Below are 15,586 nucleotides of genomic sequence, written 5' to 3'. Positions count from 1 at the left end.
ATAATTAAGCTGTTACAATACAGACAAGCTACCGCTCTCTAATGTCACCTAAAGAAACCTCTTTGCTGGGAATGGAAAGTGACTCACTGACAATTAGGACTGTGTTTTCCAACCCCTGTGAGTGCTCCAGGGGATGAAAGGAGCCTCAGTTGATATCTGCACCCCATACGTGTGACTTGGATCATATCATAAATGGGGAGCAGGGTGGCAGGAGGGAATGGAATTGGAAACTGCTTGTCACATCGGTCTAGTTTTTTTGCCCTTATTCTTTTTTGGTGACCAGGGGAAGCAGAGGGGTATGGAGAGCCCCACTTTGCAGCTGATGAAAGAAAAGCACAGCCTTACTCAGACTCATGTGGCAAGACATGGTGGGGTTCTGGCCAGTTATGGTAGAGTGTCCCGGAGAGCTGAGCCATTGATTGAGGAATTCATGCAACACAGACAGGTCAATGGGCAATTCAACCAATCAATCATCGTTATTGAGCACTTACTGGGTGTGGAGCACCGTGCTAATCGCTTGGGAGAGTACAATACAACAGAGTTGGTAGACATGCTTCCTGCCCACAACTTGTTTACAGTCTAGAGAGGGAGACGCATATTAAAATAAATTACAGATATGTATGCAAGTGCCGTGGAGATGAGGGCGGGATGAATAAATGTTACAAATCCAAGTGCAAGGGAGATGCAGAAGGAACAGGGAGTATGAGAATGAGGGCTCTGTTGGGGAAGGACTCTTGGAGGAGATGAGATTTTAATCAGGCTTTGAAGGTGATTCGGGCCCCAGATCGACTTCTCAATCAGGAGCAGTTTTGGGGTTTTTTTCCTGTTGGAATTATTTAGTTAATTGCCTCTGCTCTCCATCTGACCTTGCCTGTGCGGACACGTCACACTTCCCTTCCCAGTTCATGGATCCTGCCTGTCACTTAGAAGCACTAATGGGCCCTGGGCTCATTAGCCAGCTATCGAAAAGAGGGCTTCTGGTCGTGCTTCAGCCCAGCTGGGCTGTCAAATGCTCAGTTGTGCTCACATAGGCTGGACTAGCATGCTGGGATGTTGTTAGCCTTGGGCCAGCCTCCTGATTGGTCCATACCCCTGCATGATAGCCAGCTGCTCCTCCTGGACAAACTCTGGAGTTATCCCCATAAAATCACATGGGTGTGCTGACACCTGAGTTTCCAGGGTGGACTCAAGAGGTGGGAACAGTGGTACTTTGTATGTAGACAGAGGTGACCATTTTAGAGCAATCACCACTGGTTCTATCACCATCTCATTGGAAAGGGAGTAGTATGAGGCTTAAATGAGCAGATTTGTAATGATGATGATGATGATAATAATAATAATAATAAGCATTTGACTCCCCAAAATGATCTCAGGCAACTCCACTTGCCCCACCCAGACATGTCCCCAACTAGCCTTTCTAAATGGGTGGCCTTTCCAGTATCTTTTTTCTGCATCTTGTCTATGAGGTTGATGAGGACTTGTTGGAATTTGTATAGTTTAACTGGCTCCTTAAAGGAAGGGGTCATGTCTACCATCTTTAGAGAAGCAGTATGGCCTAGTGAATAGAGCAGGGGTCTGGGAGTCAGCAGGACCTGGGTTTTAATCCTTCCTCTTCCATTTGTCTGCTATGTGCTTAGAACAGTGCTCAGTGTTTAGAACAGTGCTTGGCACCTAGTAATTGCTTAACAAATACCATTATTATTATTATGTGACCTTAGGCAAGTCAGTTCACTTCTCTGTGCCTCAATTATTTAATATGTAAAATGGAGATTAAGACTCTGAACCCTATGTGGGTTAGGGACTGCATCCAACCTGATTAACTTGTATTTATCCCAGTGCTTAGTACAGTGCCTGGCATATAGTAAGCATTTAAATACAGTAAGTATTATTATTATTAATGTATTGGACTCTCCCAAGCACCCAGTATAGCACTTTGCCCACAGTCAACTGTAAGACTCTTGAGGGCAGGGATTGTATCTACCAACTCTCTATATAGCACTCTTCCTAGTGCTTAGGTCAGTAGTCTGTACACAATAGACTGTAAACTCCTTGAGGGCAGGGGCCATGTCTACTAAGCCTCTTGAACTTTCCCATGTGCTTCGTTCAGTGGTCTGCACACAGTAGACTGTAAGGCTCCTTGAGGGCTGGGATTATGTCTACTACTACTATTGAGAAGCAGCCTGGTCTAGTGAAAAGAGGACCTGGGTTCTAGTTCCGGCTCTACTAGTCTTCTGTGTGACCTAGGGTAAGTTATTCAACTTCTCTGTGCCTTGGTTTGCTCATTTGTGCAATGAGAATTAAATACATTTTCTCCTTCCCCCTTAGAAATGTAAACCCAATGTGGGTCAGGGACTGCATCCAATCTAATGATTTTATATCTACCCCAGCTCTTAGTACAGTGCTTGGCACAGAATAAGTACTTAAATATCATTATTATTATTCAAGTGCTCAGTACAGTGTTCTGCACAAGTAGACTGTCAGCTCTTCGAGGGCAGGGAGCATGTTTACTAACTCTTTTGTCCTCTCCCAAACACTGAGTACAATGCTATGCACACAGTAATCGCTCAAGAAAAGCCCTTGATGGATCAATTGAAAATGCAGAGGCCTGAACCTAGAAACGGTCAAGTGAGAGGGGTGAGCAGGGTGGGGGTCTCTAGTGGAATGACTCTACAAAAATCAACTTTTCAACCCCTGGCTCTCCCACTGCCTCTCTGCCTGACACACAGAGGTGTTGGGAAGACTAATTAGTTAATAATGTTTGTGAAGTGCTTTCAAGATGAGAAGCATGACAGAAGTGCTAAGAATTAATATTATCCATATCACATCACAATCCTTTTCTGGAGCCAAACCACAAGGGACCTCGATGGAGTTCTTCCCACTCACCTGACACATGTCTAACTTAAGTATTTATGAATTTCAGGAGGGAAAAATCTGACTGATAACTGATTCAAAAATCAAAACAAAACAACAAATTACATGAACTGAAATCTCAAATTCTAAAACAAGCCTGCCTGGGCTGCCATTTCAAGACTATCATTGCAGGAACCTTCCACTTCTACATTTTTCTCTGGATGATATGTGCGTTTCTAACCTCCATTTCCACTTGGAAGCTCACCTCGCTTTCTTAAAGGCAAGGTAAACTCGTTGTGGGCAGGGAATGTATCTTTTTGTTGCTATATTGTACTCTCCCAAGCGCTTAGTACAGTGCTCTGCACTCAAATACTATCAAATGGATTGTGTCTACCAACTCAGTCATATTGGATTCTCCAAAGCATTTAGTAGTGCTCTGTTCACAGATATCAAAGGTATTTATGGAGCATTTACCATGTGAGAGAACTGTACTAAGTGCTTGGGGGAGTACAAACCCAGTTTGTAGACACATTTCCTGCCCTCAATCTACAGATTTGGGAGTCCAATACAAATAGCAATTTCCTCATGTTTCCTGCCCTCTTACAGTCTAGAGGGGGAATAGACATTAACATCAACAAATGAACATCCCTGATTGATCAATTCATTGACTGCTGTGCCCGGCCTGCTTCAAGGGCATAATAACAATGTCAGATAATGGGGATGTGGCAGTGGTGGTGGGGGTGGGGGGGTGAAGAGATGGGGGAAGCCAGAGCTGGAGCAGTAGCAGCCCTGGTGGTCGTGGTGTGAGCAGCCAGGGAAGCAATAGTGAAACTGGCAAAGAGGAGCTAAGAATCAGTCAATGGTATTTGTATACTGAGCACTTGGGAGAGTCCAAATCAACAGAGTTGAAAGACATGTTAGTAACGTGCTCCCCGCAAACAATGACCATACAATAAATACCACTGATTGATTCCAAGTGTGAAGAATAGTGTCCTACACCCAGTTGGTGCTTCCCACCAGGTAAATACTACCCAAGGAATGAATGAATGTATGAATGTACCAGCACAACATTGCTAAAACCTGCCCTTTCCTCTCCTTCCAAACCGCTACAACACTGATCCAAGCATTTATCCTATCCCTCCTTGACTTCTGCATCAACCTCCTTGATGTCCTCCCTGCTTCTCTCCCCTCTCCTGTCCACACTTCATTCTGCTAAAAAAAAAAAAAAAAAAAGAAAAAGATTCAGTCCAAGTTTCCCCACTCCTTAAGAGCCTCCAGTGGGTTGCCCATCCACTGCCACATCAAACAGAAACTCCTTACCATCAGCTTTAAAGCACTCAATCAGCTTGCCCTATCTTACCTCACTGATTCCTACTACAAAACAGCTCACACTTAAAATGGATGAATTTAACCATTCCTCTCCCTGTCCTTGCCCTCCTCGGGTCAAAAGTGAGAAAGGAGATAGAGAACCTGGATGATTGGAAAGTAGAAGAGCTGAGAATTGGTGAACTGCCCAACCAACTGCCACGTGTCCCTTGAGTCGGTTCCATCTAGAGGAGGATTGTGATCTGGACTCCCTACTTCTCTGCTAAATTGTCAGCTCCCTGAGGGACTGGGTCTGCTAACTTTGTTGTATTGGACTCTTCCAAGCACCCAGTACAGTATTCTGCACACAATAAACACTCAAATACCAATGATCGATTGAAGGATTGATTGAAGGGGTTCGCATGGGGCAGCTCTCCTTCCTTCCCTAAACCAGCGACAATCTAGCCTACGATAAACAAAAGGAAGTTTGATGATGATAATAATAATAATAATTATGGTATTTAAGCTCTTACTATGTGCCAGACACTGTATTAAGCACTGGACACAGTCCCGGTCCCATGTGGGGTTCACAGTCAACCCCCATTTTACAGATGAGGTAACGGAGGCCCAGAGAAATGAAGTGACTTGCCCAAGGCCACACAGTAGACAAGTGGTGGAGCGGAATTAGAACTCATGACTTTCAGACAGCTTGATCTGTTTTCTTCTCTCTCTTCCCTCCTGGGTGACTTTCACAGCCGACAAGTGGACCCGGTAAAATCTCGGGCTGCTTTTGTTGCAGTGTGCCACCCTTTCTTCCCCTTCTCCCCTTGCCCTCTGGAGGGGATTGCCGCTGGACTTGGCAAAAGCTGAGGTCTCGTTTCCATCGGCCCTCTGGCTCATGCAGCCGGTACAGCGCATCTGATGTCTGGGATGTCGAGCAAAAGCTTGTGCTCACAGTGCAGAAATAATCCCAGACAAAAGAAGGTGGTGGCTGTGTGGGGAATGAGAAGGGACAGAGGGTCTGGGAATTCTTCCTAAAAGCCACGCGAGAACCTGGTTTATAAATCCAATTCATTCGTGCGAGAGGCCGAGGCTAAGGTTGTTAAGATTTTTTCCTCTCGCAATACCTGCACTGGATCTGCTTTGGAGAATGGGAAGAAGGAAGGCAATTTATCCTCCTCGCCTTCCCGACACAGCTTGGGAGAGCCTCTTAAGCGGCACTAAATGTGGACAGCACCATTTAAGACCCCAAATGATGAAAACCGCCACCCACAGACACCCAGATGGGCACATGCACAGACACACAAAGCGAGCTGAATTTAATTATAGTTTTCTAATATAGAAAGTCGGCTTAGGATCAGGTCATTGAGCGCTGGGAGAATTAAAATGCAAAGGTTCAGCGGCTGTCAGCATCCCCCCCAACCCCCCAAATCTGATTATTTTAACTGGGCTTAAAGAATTGGTCAGATTTCCAGTGCCGTGAATGACTCTACCCTCTGGTCTCTTTCTGCTTGGCCGAGGGCTCAATGGTGTTGCAAGAGTTAAGGGGGGAGGTTGGGGATTAAATAGGGGGAGGGAATGGACAGGAGACAGCACAAATCACAGGCCCTTGTAGCACCAGAGGAGCCTGGTGGGACCCAGTCAACTTCACCTTGGTTGGGACAATAGGGAGATTAGGGGAGAAGACATGGAGTGGGGGTGGGGAAGCAAAGAGAAAAAGAGAAAGAGAGAGAGAGAGAAAGAAAAGGGGAGAGGAGAAGTGGAAGAGAGGAAAAGAGAGAAGCAAAGGGAGGGAGAAAAAAAATGAGTGCAAATCCAAATGTCGATTTGTAGACATAGTGAGGAGAGCCTGCTGGCTGACAGGCTGATTTATTGGATTCTTCCAGTTAATCACTGCCAGCCTGTGGCCAAACGGATCTCTCCAGCAAAGCTGAAAGGCAGCCGAGGGAAACAGGCTTATAAGCATAAAGCCGCATAATGGTGTTCAATGAAGTGTGAGGCTTTTAGTTCAGTCTCAGTGAGCCGGCCGCACCGCCGGAATGTCAAAGAGGGATTGTGGGTGGAAAAATTATGGATTTAAACTGCTAGCTGTAAATGAGGTCAATATGTCTGGTTCATAAACAGTCCGAGCCTATTCCAAGAATGCAGTGAGGGGGAAAATTAGCGTGAAGCCAACACTGTAGACAAACCTCATTGAGATATAATTGCAGCTATAAATACAAGCGAAAAGCTTACCGAGTGCAATAAAATACAGACACGCTTTTTTATTCCCCCTTATTCTCCCTTCTTTGAATCTATGCATTTGTTAAGTGCTGTGCATCTCTAATGCTCTCCCTCCTCATCTCTCCCTCCCTCTCCAAGCGACAATTAATTGAGTGTTCTTGATCTCCCGTTCCATATTATTCAGGCGAGATTGGAAAAAATCAGAAGAGCACATCTAAGGCATTTTCTTCCCTTTTGCTTTGCTATTTGAATCAGGTTGAAATGGGTGAAAAAAAGCATGGCTTATTTTTTATTTTTTTTTCGGAAAAAAAAAAGCCGAGTCAAAAGCCTTTTTAAACTAATACATCTGTTAGATCATTTGAATCTCGATTTAATGAGGTGACATCAAAAGCCCACGCAGGATCCGATGGAGATTTTCTTTTTTGCACTACCTGAGCTTTGCTCGTGAAACATTGACTTCAGATTAATATGATAGTTCTTTTCTTTTCCTTCCTTTAACCACCCCCAACTTTTATTACTGTATTTAGCGCTGGAACTCAAAAGGCCAGGGACAGACGTTCGCATCGCATTTCCCCCAATTTAAAAGGTGAAACGGTAATAAATTGAAGTCTAATAGCTATGGTCAGGCTGTCTTTCCCCCTAAACCAATTGATTTAAATGGCAGTAATTTGGCTAGCGAGGCTAGTCCTGTTTAAATTAAACCCATTAATATAATAGCACAAGTCTTGAATGAAATCCATCTGTAGCAAAGCCTTCACCGGTCAGTGGTTTAATAACTGTCCGGGGATGTCCCGAAACACCCACATCCGTACAAACAGGAATTACAGATTACAGCCAGGATCCTGAAATCTTCTTGCAATAGAGAGGTGTGGCAGAGGCAGGGGGGCTTAAAGGGGAGGGAGAGAGAGAGAAAGCACACACAGTCACATATTCAAAGAAAGAGCAGCGCTAATGGCTTCAAGGTTAATAGTAATAATAATAAGCAACAATACAGAGGGAAAAAAAGCATTCAACAACCTTCGCCCATCCCAATTACAACCCCCGCCCCTTTCCAATTATGCGATATACATTTTTCCCCCTCATACCATCTCCCGCCAGGTTCATTCAGATATTAGTAGAAATTAACTTTCTTCAAGCAAGATTTTTTCTTAAATGAGGATTTGATTTAGGGTTAAAAGTCAAAGCAATTTGTACTATTATGGCTTCAAGGAAATGACTCTGCTACTTCTGTTCTTGTGGAGTTGCGCCTTGTCCCCAAGGTGGTCTAGTGGGGCAGCAAAAAGCCCAGTTTCCTTTTCCATCAGCAGGCCTGGCTCATGGGAATAAGAGAGGTGATATTATTTCCAAGAGGGCTCTGGAAGCTTTTCTAATGCAAGGAACTGGGTTAATTCATTCATTCATTCATTCAATAGTATTTATTGAGCGCTTACTATGTGCAGAGCACTGTACTAAGCGCTTGGGATGAACAAGTCGGCAACAGATAGAGACAGTCCCTGCCGTTTGACGGGCTTACAGTCTAATCGGGGGAGACGGACAGACAAGAACAATGGCACTAAACAGCGTCAAGGGGAAGAACATCTCGTAAAAACAATGGCAACTAAATAGAATCAAGGCGATGTACAATTCATTAACAAAATAAATAGGGTAACGAAAATATATACAGTTGAGCGGACGAGTACAGTGCTGTGGGGATGGGAAGGGAGAGGTGGAGGAGCAGAGGGAAAAGGGGAAAATGAGGCTTTAGCTGCGGAGAGGTAAAGGGGGGATGGCAGAGGGAGTAGAGGGGGAAGAGGAGCTCAGTCTGGGAACGCCTCTTGGAGGAGGTGATTTTTAAGTAAGGTTTTGAAGAGGGAAAGAGAATCAGTTTGGCGGAGGTGAGGAGGGAGGGCGTTCCAGGACCGCGGGAGGACGTGACCCAGGGGTCGACGGCGGGATAGGCGAGACCGAGGGATGGCGAGGAGGTGGGCGGCAGAGGAGCGGAGCGTGCGGGGTGGGCGGTAGAAAGAGAGAAGGGAGGAGAGGTAGGAAGGGGCAAGGTGATGGAGAGCCTTGAAGCCTAGAGTGAGGAGTTTTTGTTTGGAGCGGAGGTCGATAGGCAACCACTGGAGTTGTTTAAGAAGGGGAGTGACATGCCCAGATCGTTTCTGCAGGAAGATGAGCCGGGCAGCGGAGTGAAGAATAGACCGGAGCGGGGCGAGAGAGGAGGAAGGGAGGTCAGAGAGAAGGCTGACACAGTAGTCTAGCCGGGATATAACGAGAGCCCGTAATAGTAAGGTAGCCGTTTGGGTGAAGAGGAAAGGGCGGATCTTGGCGATATTGTAGAGGTGAAACCGGCAGGTCTTGGTAACGGATAGGATGTGTGGGGTGAACGAGAGGGACGAGTCAAGGATGACACCGAGATTGCGGGCCTGCGGGACGGGAAGGATGGTCGTGCCATTCACGGTGACGGAGAAGTCTGGGAGCGGACCGGGCTTGGGAGGGAAGATGAGGAGCTCAGTCTTGCTCATGTTGAGTTTTAGGTGGCGGGCCGACATCCAGGTGGAGACGTCCCGGAGGCAGGAGGAGATGCGAGCCTGAAGGGAGGGGGAGAGGACAGGGGCGGAGATGTAGATCTGTGTGTCATCTGTGTAGAGATGGTAGTCAAAGCCGTGAGAGCGGATGAGTTCACCAAGGGAGTGAGTGTAAATGGAGAACAGAAGAGGGCCAAGAACTGACCCTTGAGGAACTCCAACAGTTAAAGGATGGGAGGGGGAGGAGGCTCCAGCGTAGGAGACCGAGAATGATCGGCCAGAGAGGTAAGAGGAGAACCAGGAGAGGACAGAGTCCGTGAAGCCAAGGTGAGATAAGGTATGGAGGAGGAGGGGATGGTCGACAGTGTCAAAGGCAGCAGAGAGGTCAAGGAGGATCAGAATGGAGTAGGAGCCATTGGATTTGGCAAGAAGGAGGTCATGGGTGACCTTAGAGAGAGCAGTCTCGGTAGAGTGGAGGGGACGGAAGCCAGATTGGAGGGGGTCTAGGAGAGAATGGGAGTTAAGGAATTCTAGGCATCGATTGTAGACGACTTGTTCTAAGATTTTGGAAAGGAAGGGTAGTAGGGAGATAGGACGATAACTGGAGGGGGAAATGGGGTCAAGAGCGGGTTTTTTTAGGATGGGGGAGACGTGGGCATGTTTGAAGGCAGAGGGGAAGGAGCCCTTGGAGATTGAGTGGTTAAAAATAGAAGTTAAGGAAGGGAGGAGGGCAGGGGCGATGGTTTTAAGAAGGTGAGAGGGAATGGGGTCCGAGGCGCAGGTGGAGGGGGTGGCACTTGCGAGGAGGGAGGAGATCTCCTCTGAGGATACTGCAGGGAAGGATGGGAAAGTAGGGGAGGGGGTTGTTGGGGGGGAGGGGAGAGGCGGAGGGGTGACTTTGGGGAGCTCAGACCTGATCGTGTTGATTTTCGTGAGGAAATAGGTGGCCAGATCATTAGGGGTGAGAGATGGGGGAGGGGGAGGAACAGGGGGCCTAAGGAGAGAGTTAAAGGTCCGGAACAATCGGCGGGGGTGACGGGCATGGGTGTCGATGAGGGAGGAGAAGAAGCTTTGCCTGGCGGAGGAGAGGGCAGAGTACATTCATTCTCTTTTTTTTTTTTGAAAAAAAGGTATTTATTATGCGCTTTCTGTGAGTCAGATGCTGTACCAAGCACTGGGGTAGATAGAAGATGATCAGGTTGGACACAGTCCCTGTCCCACATGGGGCTCACAGTCTAAGAGGGAGGGAGAACAGGCACTGAATCTCCATTTTGCCAATGAGGAAACAGACCCAGAGAAGTGAAGTAACTTGCCTAAGGACACAAGGACTGTATTCTTAAGATCTGTCAAAATCTACTCAGAAGAGGCTTTAGGAATTTCAGTCAGTCAGTTGTATTTATTGAGCACTTACAGTGTGCAGAGCACCATATTAAGCACTTGGAAGAGTACAATATAACAATAGGACATATCCCCTGACCACAATGAGTTTGCAGTCTAGAGAGAGGGAGACAAGCATTAATATAAAGAAATACAATTACAGATATGTATGTAAGTGCTGTGGGGCTGGGAAGGGGGATGAACAAAGGGAGCAAGTCAGGGTGATACAGCACGGATTGGAAGAAAAGGATAAGAGGGCTGAGTCAGGGAAGGCCTCTTGGAGTAGATGTGCCTTCAATAAAGCTTTGTATTGGGGGAGAGTCATTGTCTGTGAGAAGCAGTGTGGCTTTGTGTAAAGAGCCCGGGCTTGGGAGTCAAAGGTTGTGGGTTCTAATTCCTGCTCTGCCACTTGTCAGCTGTGCGACCTTGGGCAAGTCACTTCACTTCTCGGTGCCTCAGTTACCTCATCTGTAAAATGGGGATGAAGACTGTAAGCCCCACTTGGGACAACCTGATTACCTTGGATCTACCCCAGTGCTTAGAACAGTGCTTGGCACATAGTAAGTGCTTAAATACCAACATTATTATTAATATATGAAGAGGCAGGACCGGATGAGAGGTCTCATTCTCAACCCTCTAACCACCAACTCCTCACTTCTGGCCTCCCTCCAGCCTGGAACTCTGAGCCCTTTCCTCATTTTCAAGACCTTCTGCAACCTTTCCAAATCATATCCATCCAATGGCTAGAAGCAATGTGGACACCACATAATTGTTTACAGTAAGAACAGCAAGCTGCAGAGGAGGAGGGGAACAGTGAGGAGGAGGAAGAGTAAGAATCAGGAGGAAGAAGTAGGAGGAGCAAGAGAAAGAGGGTGAGATCATGACACAGTAGGGGGAGGTGCTTCTTCATTGAATTGCATTTGCTATGTGAGTAGGATGAGAAGGGTGAAAATGTGACAACAGTAGGGAGATGGGGTTAATTCACTGAGTTTCTACTGTATCTATTCCTTGCAGCCAAGCACTTAGTAGAGTGCTCTGCACACAATAAGTGCTCAATAAATAACACTGATTGATTGCTATAGAAGTTAATTGCAGTCTCAAATGTTCCCTTACCTTTCTCTTCCTCTCCCATCCTTTCCCCCTCCTTTTTTGTATTCTCCATTTTTCTCCTCCCATTATTTCTGGACCTCATTTTCATATGATCCTCATACATTAACCCATAGGTGGGGAAATTAACAGAAATTTCATAAAAACAGGGGCACTTAATATGAGTAAATATGGTACCAAGCATTTACTCTGTGTTAACTACTGGGGTAGATACCGAACCATCAACTCAGACACTGTCCCTGTCCCACAATAATAATAATAATAATTATGGTATTTGTTAAGCACTTACTATGTGCTAAGCACTGTTCTAAGCACTGGGGTAGGTACATGGTAATCAGGTTGTCCCACGTGGGGCTCACAGACTTAATCCCCATTTTACAGATGAGGTAACTGAGACACAGAGAAGTTAAGTGACTTTCCCAAAGTCACACAGCTAAGTAGCAGAGTCAGGATTAGAACCCATGACCTCCGACTCCCAAGCTTGTGCTTTTTCCACTAAGCCACGATGAGCTTACCATCTAAGCAGTTTTATACTTTGAATTTTATATATCATTTTTTATATTCCAAGGTGGCTTTCACATTACTTATCCCATTTTTTTCCTCATAACATCACCGCCAAGTAGGGAAAGCAGGCATTTTAATCTCCACTTTACAGCTGAGGAGAGTCAGATGTAGGAAAGTTAAGTGACTTACCCAAGGTCACGCAGCCAGCTGGGCAGAAGTGGGACTGGAAGTCACCTGACTCCCAGTTTCCTGCTCTTTGCACTAGCACTTGCAACCTCTCTAGAAACAGGAAACTGAAGTAGGAAAGGAGTCAGAGAGAGGGGCTGGCACATATATACATATATGCATGTGAATATACATCTCATCTTAAAAAATCTCTATATATTCATGTACATGTTCAATTATTCTATCTGATTTATTCTATTTCATCCTGGTATAGACACTCTATTCCCTATATGATCCTCACTCTTCCTACTTCTCCAATTAATTTGTAAATATTTTGTATACCTGTCTTTCCCCATACAATTGAAGCCTCCTCATTGATTTCTCTTCCTCCTGACCATAATAATAATAATAATAATAATAGTATTTCTTAAGCACTATGTGCCAAGCACTGTTCTAAATGCTAGGGTAGATACGAGGTAATCAGTTGTCCTACATGGGGCTCAATCTTAATCCCCAACATACAGATGAGGTAACTGAGGCACAGAGAAGTTAAGTGACTTTCCCTAAGTCACAGAGCTTACAAGTGGAAGAGTCAGGATTAGAAGCCACGACCTCTGACTCCCAAGCCCATACTTTTTCCACTAAGCCACTGTCTTTCCCCACTCCAGTCCTTACTGCATACTGCTGCCCGGATAATTTTTGGAAAACATTTTGTGTACACATCTCCCCACTCCTCAAAAATCTCCAGTGGTTGCCCAAGAAGTTCCCTCAAAGTGGTGGATTGATTATTTGATGGAAAGCGAGCCTATATTCTTTTGTTATTTATACTACTTCTAATTATAATAATAGTGGTAACTGCTGTTAAGTTCTTACTATGTTCCAAGCACTGGGCTAATGGCTGAGTATGATACAAGATTATCAGGATAGACACAGTCCCTGTCCCAGATGGGGCTCACCTAAGTAGGAGGGAGAAGCAGTGTGGCTTAGTGGAAAGAGCACGGGCTTAGGAGTGAGAGATCATGGGTTCTAGTCCCAGCTCTGCCACTTAGCTGTGTGGCTTTGGGCAAGTCACTTCACTTCTCTGTGCCTCAGTTACCTCATCCGTAAAATGGGGATTAAGACTATGAACCTCATGTGGGACAAGCTGATTACCTTGTATCTACCCCAGTGCTTAGAACAGTGCTTGGCACATAGTAAACACTTAACAAAAACCATCATTAATTAACAGGTATCAAATCCCCATTTGACAGATGAAAAACCTGAGGCAAAGTGACTTGCCCAGGGTCACAAAACAAACAGGTGGCAGCTCCAGGATTAGAACCCAGGTCCCTTAACTCCCAGGCCTGTGTTTTTTCCCTGGGCTACATTGCTGATTTCCCAAGCACATAGTTCACTGTGTTGTACTATGCTATTCTATGTCTATGATGACTTCTACTGCTATTGTTTAGGAAGAAATGCATGAAGGAAAGAAGGTTTGGAAGGGCACAAGCTATGGGAATGTCACCCCTGTTCCTCCCTGCTCCCCAGCTTGGATCAGATCCAGAAGTCAGCTAACCATTCTGGGAACATTTTTTGAGGAAAGAATCATGGGAGACCTGAGGACATCAAAGCATAGAATGACTAGGAAGTAGTAACGGTATTGGAAGTGGAGAAAAATCAGAAGTGGCCAGATGAGGAACAGTGGAGAGAACAGAGGGGGGTATCCCTAATGTCAAATGAGGAGAAGTAGGAGGAAGACAGAGAAGACAGCAGAGACAGAGTAGCAGCATGATCTAGTGGATAGAGCATGGGCCTGGGAGTCAGAAGGACCTGGGTTTTAATCCCATCTCCATCGCTCGCTTGACTGCTGTGTGACTTTGGGTGAGTGACTTCACTTCTCTCGGGGATGAAGACTGGAGCCCCATGTGAGACAGGGACTGTGTCCAACCTGATTAGACTCCAGCATCTAGTACAGTGCCTGGCATATAATAAGCACTTAATTACCTTATTAAAGAAAGGAGGGGGACAGGGAGAAGAAGAGATTTGCAGAAGTTCCTTCCTCTGAGCATTGGTTCTTCAGGGAGGTCACCACGAGAGCAAGATCTGGAAGACAAATTCTCGGGGCTGCAGCTGTCAACCAGTCAGACTGCTGGGCCAATCAGAAAGCTCTCACAAGGGCACACTCCAGGAAAAAAAAAAAAGCCCTATCTTAAATGACCTCAACCATAAGTTTATCAGCACTCACATTCACAAATGGAAATCCATTGTTTTTTAAATGGTATGTTAAGCACTTACGTGCCAGGCACCATAGTAAGTGCTGGGATTGGATATAAACTAATCAGGTTGAACACACTCCACATCCCACATGGGGCTCACAGTCTTAACCCCCATTTTACAGATGAGGTAATTGAGGCATATAGCAGTGAATTCAAATGGACAACGTCACACAGCAGACAAGTAGCATACCCAGAATGAGAACCCAGTTCCTCTTATTTCCAGACCCGTGCTCTGTACACTCTAAGCTGCTTTTCATTTCCCCACTCTAGTCACCCTTGGGTTTGTACCACCTAAGCACTTTGATACCCACCCCTCCCCCAGGTTTATAGCCTTTATGTACACATCCTTATACTCTGCCACTTCTCCAGTTGTCATTTATTTTACTGTCTGCCTTCCCCCATAGAATGTAAGGTCCTTGAGGGCAGGGATCGTGTCTACCAACTCTACCATGTTGTACTCTCCCAAGTGCTTAGTACAGTGCTCTGCATACAATAGCATTCAATAAATGTCATTGATTGATTGACAGTAATAAAAAACCCTTTATTGCTAGCTGACTCAAAAGGTGCATTCTGTTAGAGCTGTAGGAAACAACACCAGATTCTGCCTCAACACTTACCTCCCCACATCCACCACCACCCCAGCCCTGATCACAGAAGGTCCGACTAACAGAATCCTTCAGGGAAGAAAACTCATGCTGGGGTGAAAAACAAGAAATGATGTCCAGGAAGTTAATTTGCTCACCTCCTCCTCCTCCCTCTACCTCCTTGGCTGGGCAGCAGTCGCTGGAAGATTTTTTTTTGGAACTGCCTTGGGCTTTTCCTGTGGGAAGGTTGGTCCACCATGGAGCCAGCACCTGAGGCATGATGGGATCTTTATGGTAAGGAAAACCACAGATATCTTACAGGAATAAAACTAAAACCAGGCAACACAGTGATTTGCATCCGGCCTCGTTAGTAAATGTGCCTTGCTATGCCAAATACATCTCAGTGGAAAGACAAGAGTGGCTCAATCATTTTGGGTGAATTCTCAGAATACTGGTTGAGCCTTTGTTTTCCCCTCCCAGGGTGCTTGATGCTTACAAAGGTTACCAAACCAAGAGCCCAGGAAAAAGAGAGCCTTGATTTACCCAGAGCAAACATAGAGAAGGGCAGAGATGCAGCCACATCTTTCCGTGTTGGCTTTTATTGGCTTTCATGGACCACGCTGCTCTTTCTGTTTCAAATTAGCAAAACTTTCATCCACAATGGGGAACTAGAGGACCCAACAACATAATGAGTGTAGTGGGCTAA

At 45.8% G+C, this 15,586-nt stretch overlaps 1 long non-coding RNA gene across 2 annotated transcripts; it reads right to left on the bottom strand.

The window, feature by feature from the left end:
* Positions 1-7,108: 7,108 nt before the first annotated feature.
* On the bottom strand, positions 7,109-15,158 carry LOC114808178. 2 transcript variants are annotated; one of them, XR_003756034.2, is made up of 3 exons: positions 15,039-15,158; positions 12,066-12,169; positions 7,109-7,687 (listed from the first exon to the last, which is right to left on the bottom strand). It is a non-coding gene; the product is annotated as an uncharacterized LOC114808178 (long non-coding RNA). The 2 variants fall into 2 exon arrangements; XR_005659671.1 differs by lacking the exon at positions 15,039-15,158 and adding an exon at positions 14,025-14,114.
* Positions 15,159-15,586: the final 428 nt, after the last annotated feature.

This window comes from Ornithorhynchus anatinus, chromosome X5, assembly GCF_004115215.2.
Source record: "Ornithorhynchus anatinus isolate Pmale09 chromosome X5, mOrnAna1.pri.v4, whole genome shotgun sequence".
NCBI classification, from domain to species: domain Eukaryota; kingdom Metazoa; phylum Chordata; class Mammalia; order Monotremata; family Ornithorhynchidae; genus Ornithorhynchus; species Ornithorhynchus anatinus.
The sequence above is the reverse complement of the archived record's forward strand: the minus strand, read 5'-3'. Positions and strand labels throughout refer to the sequence as shown.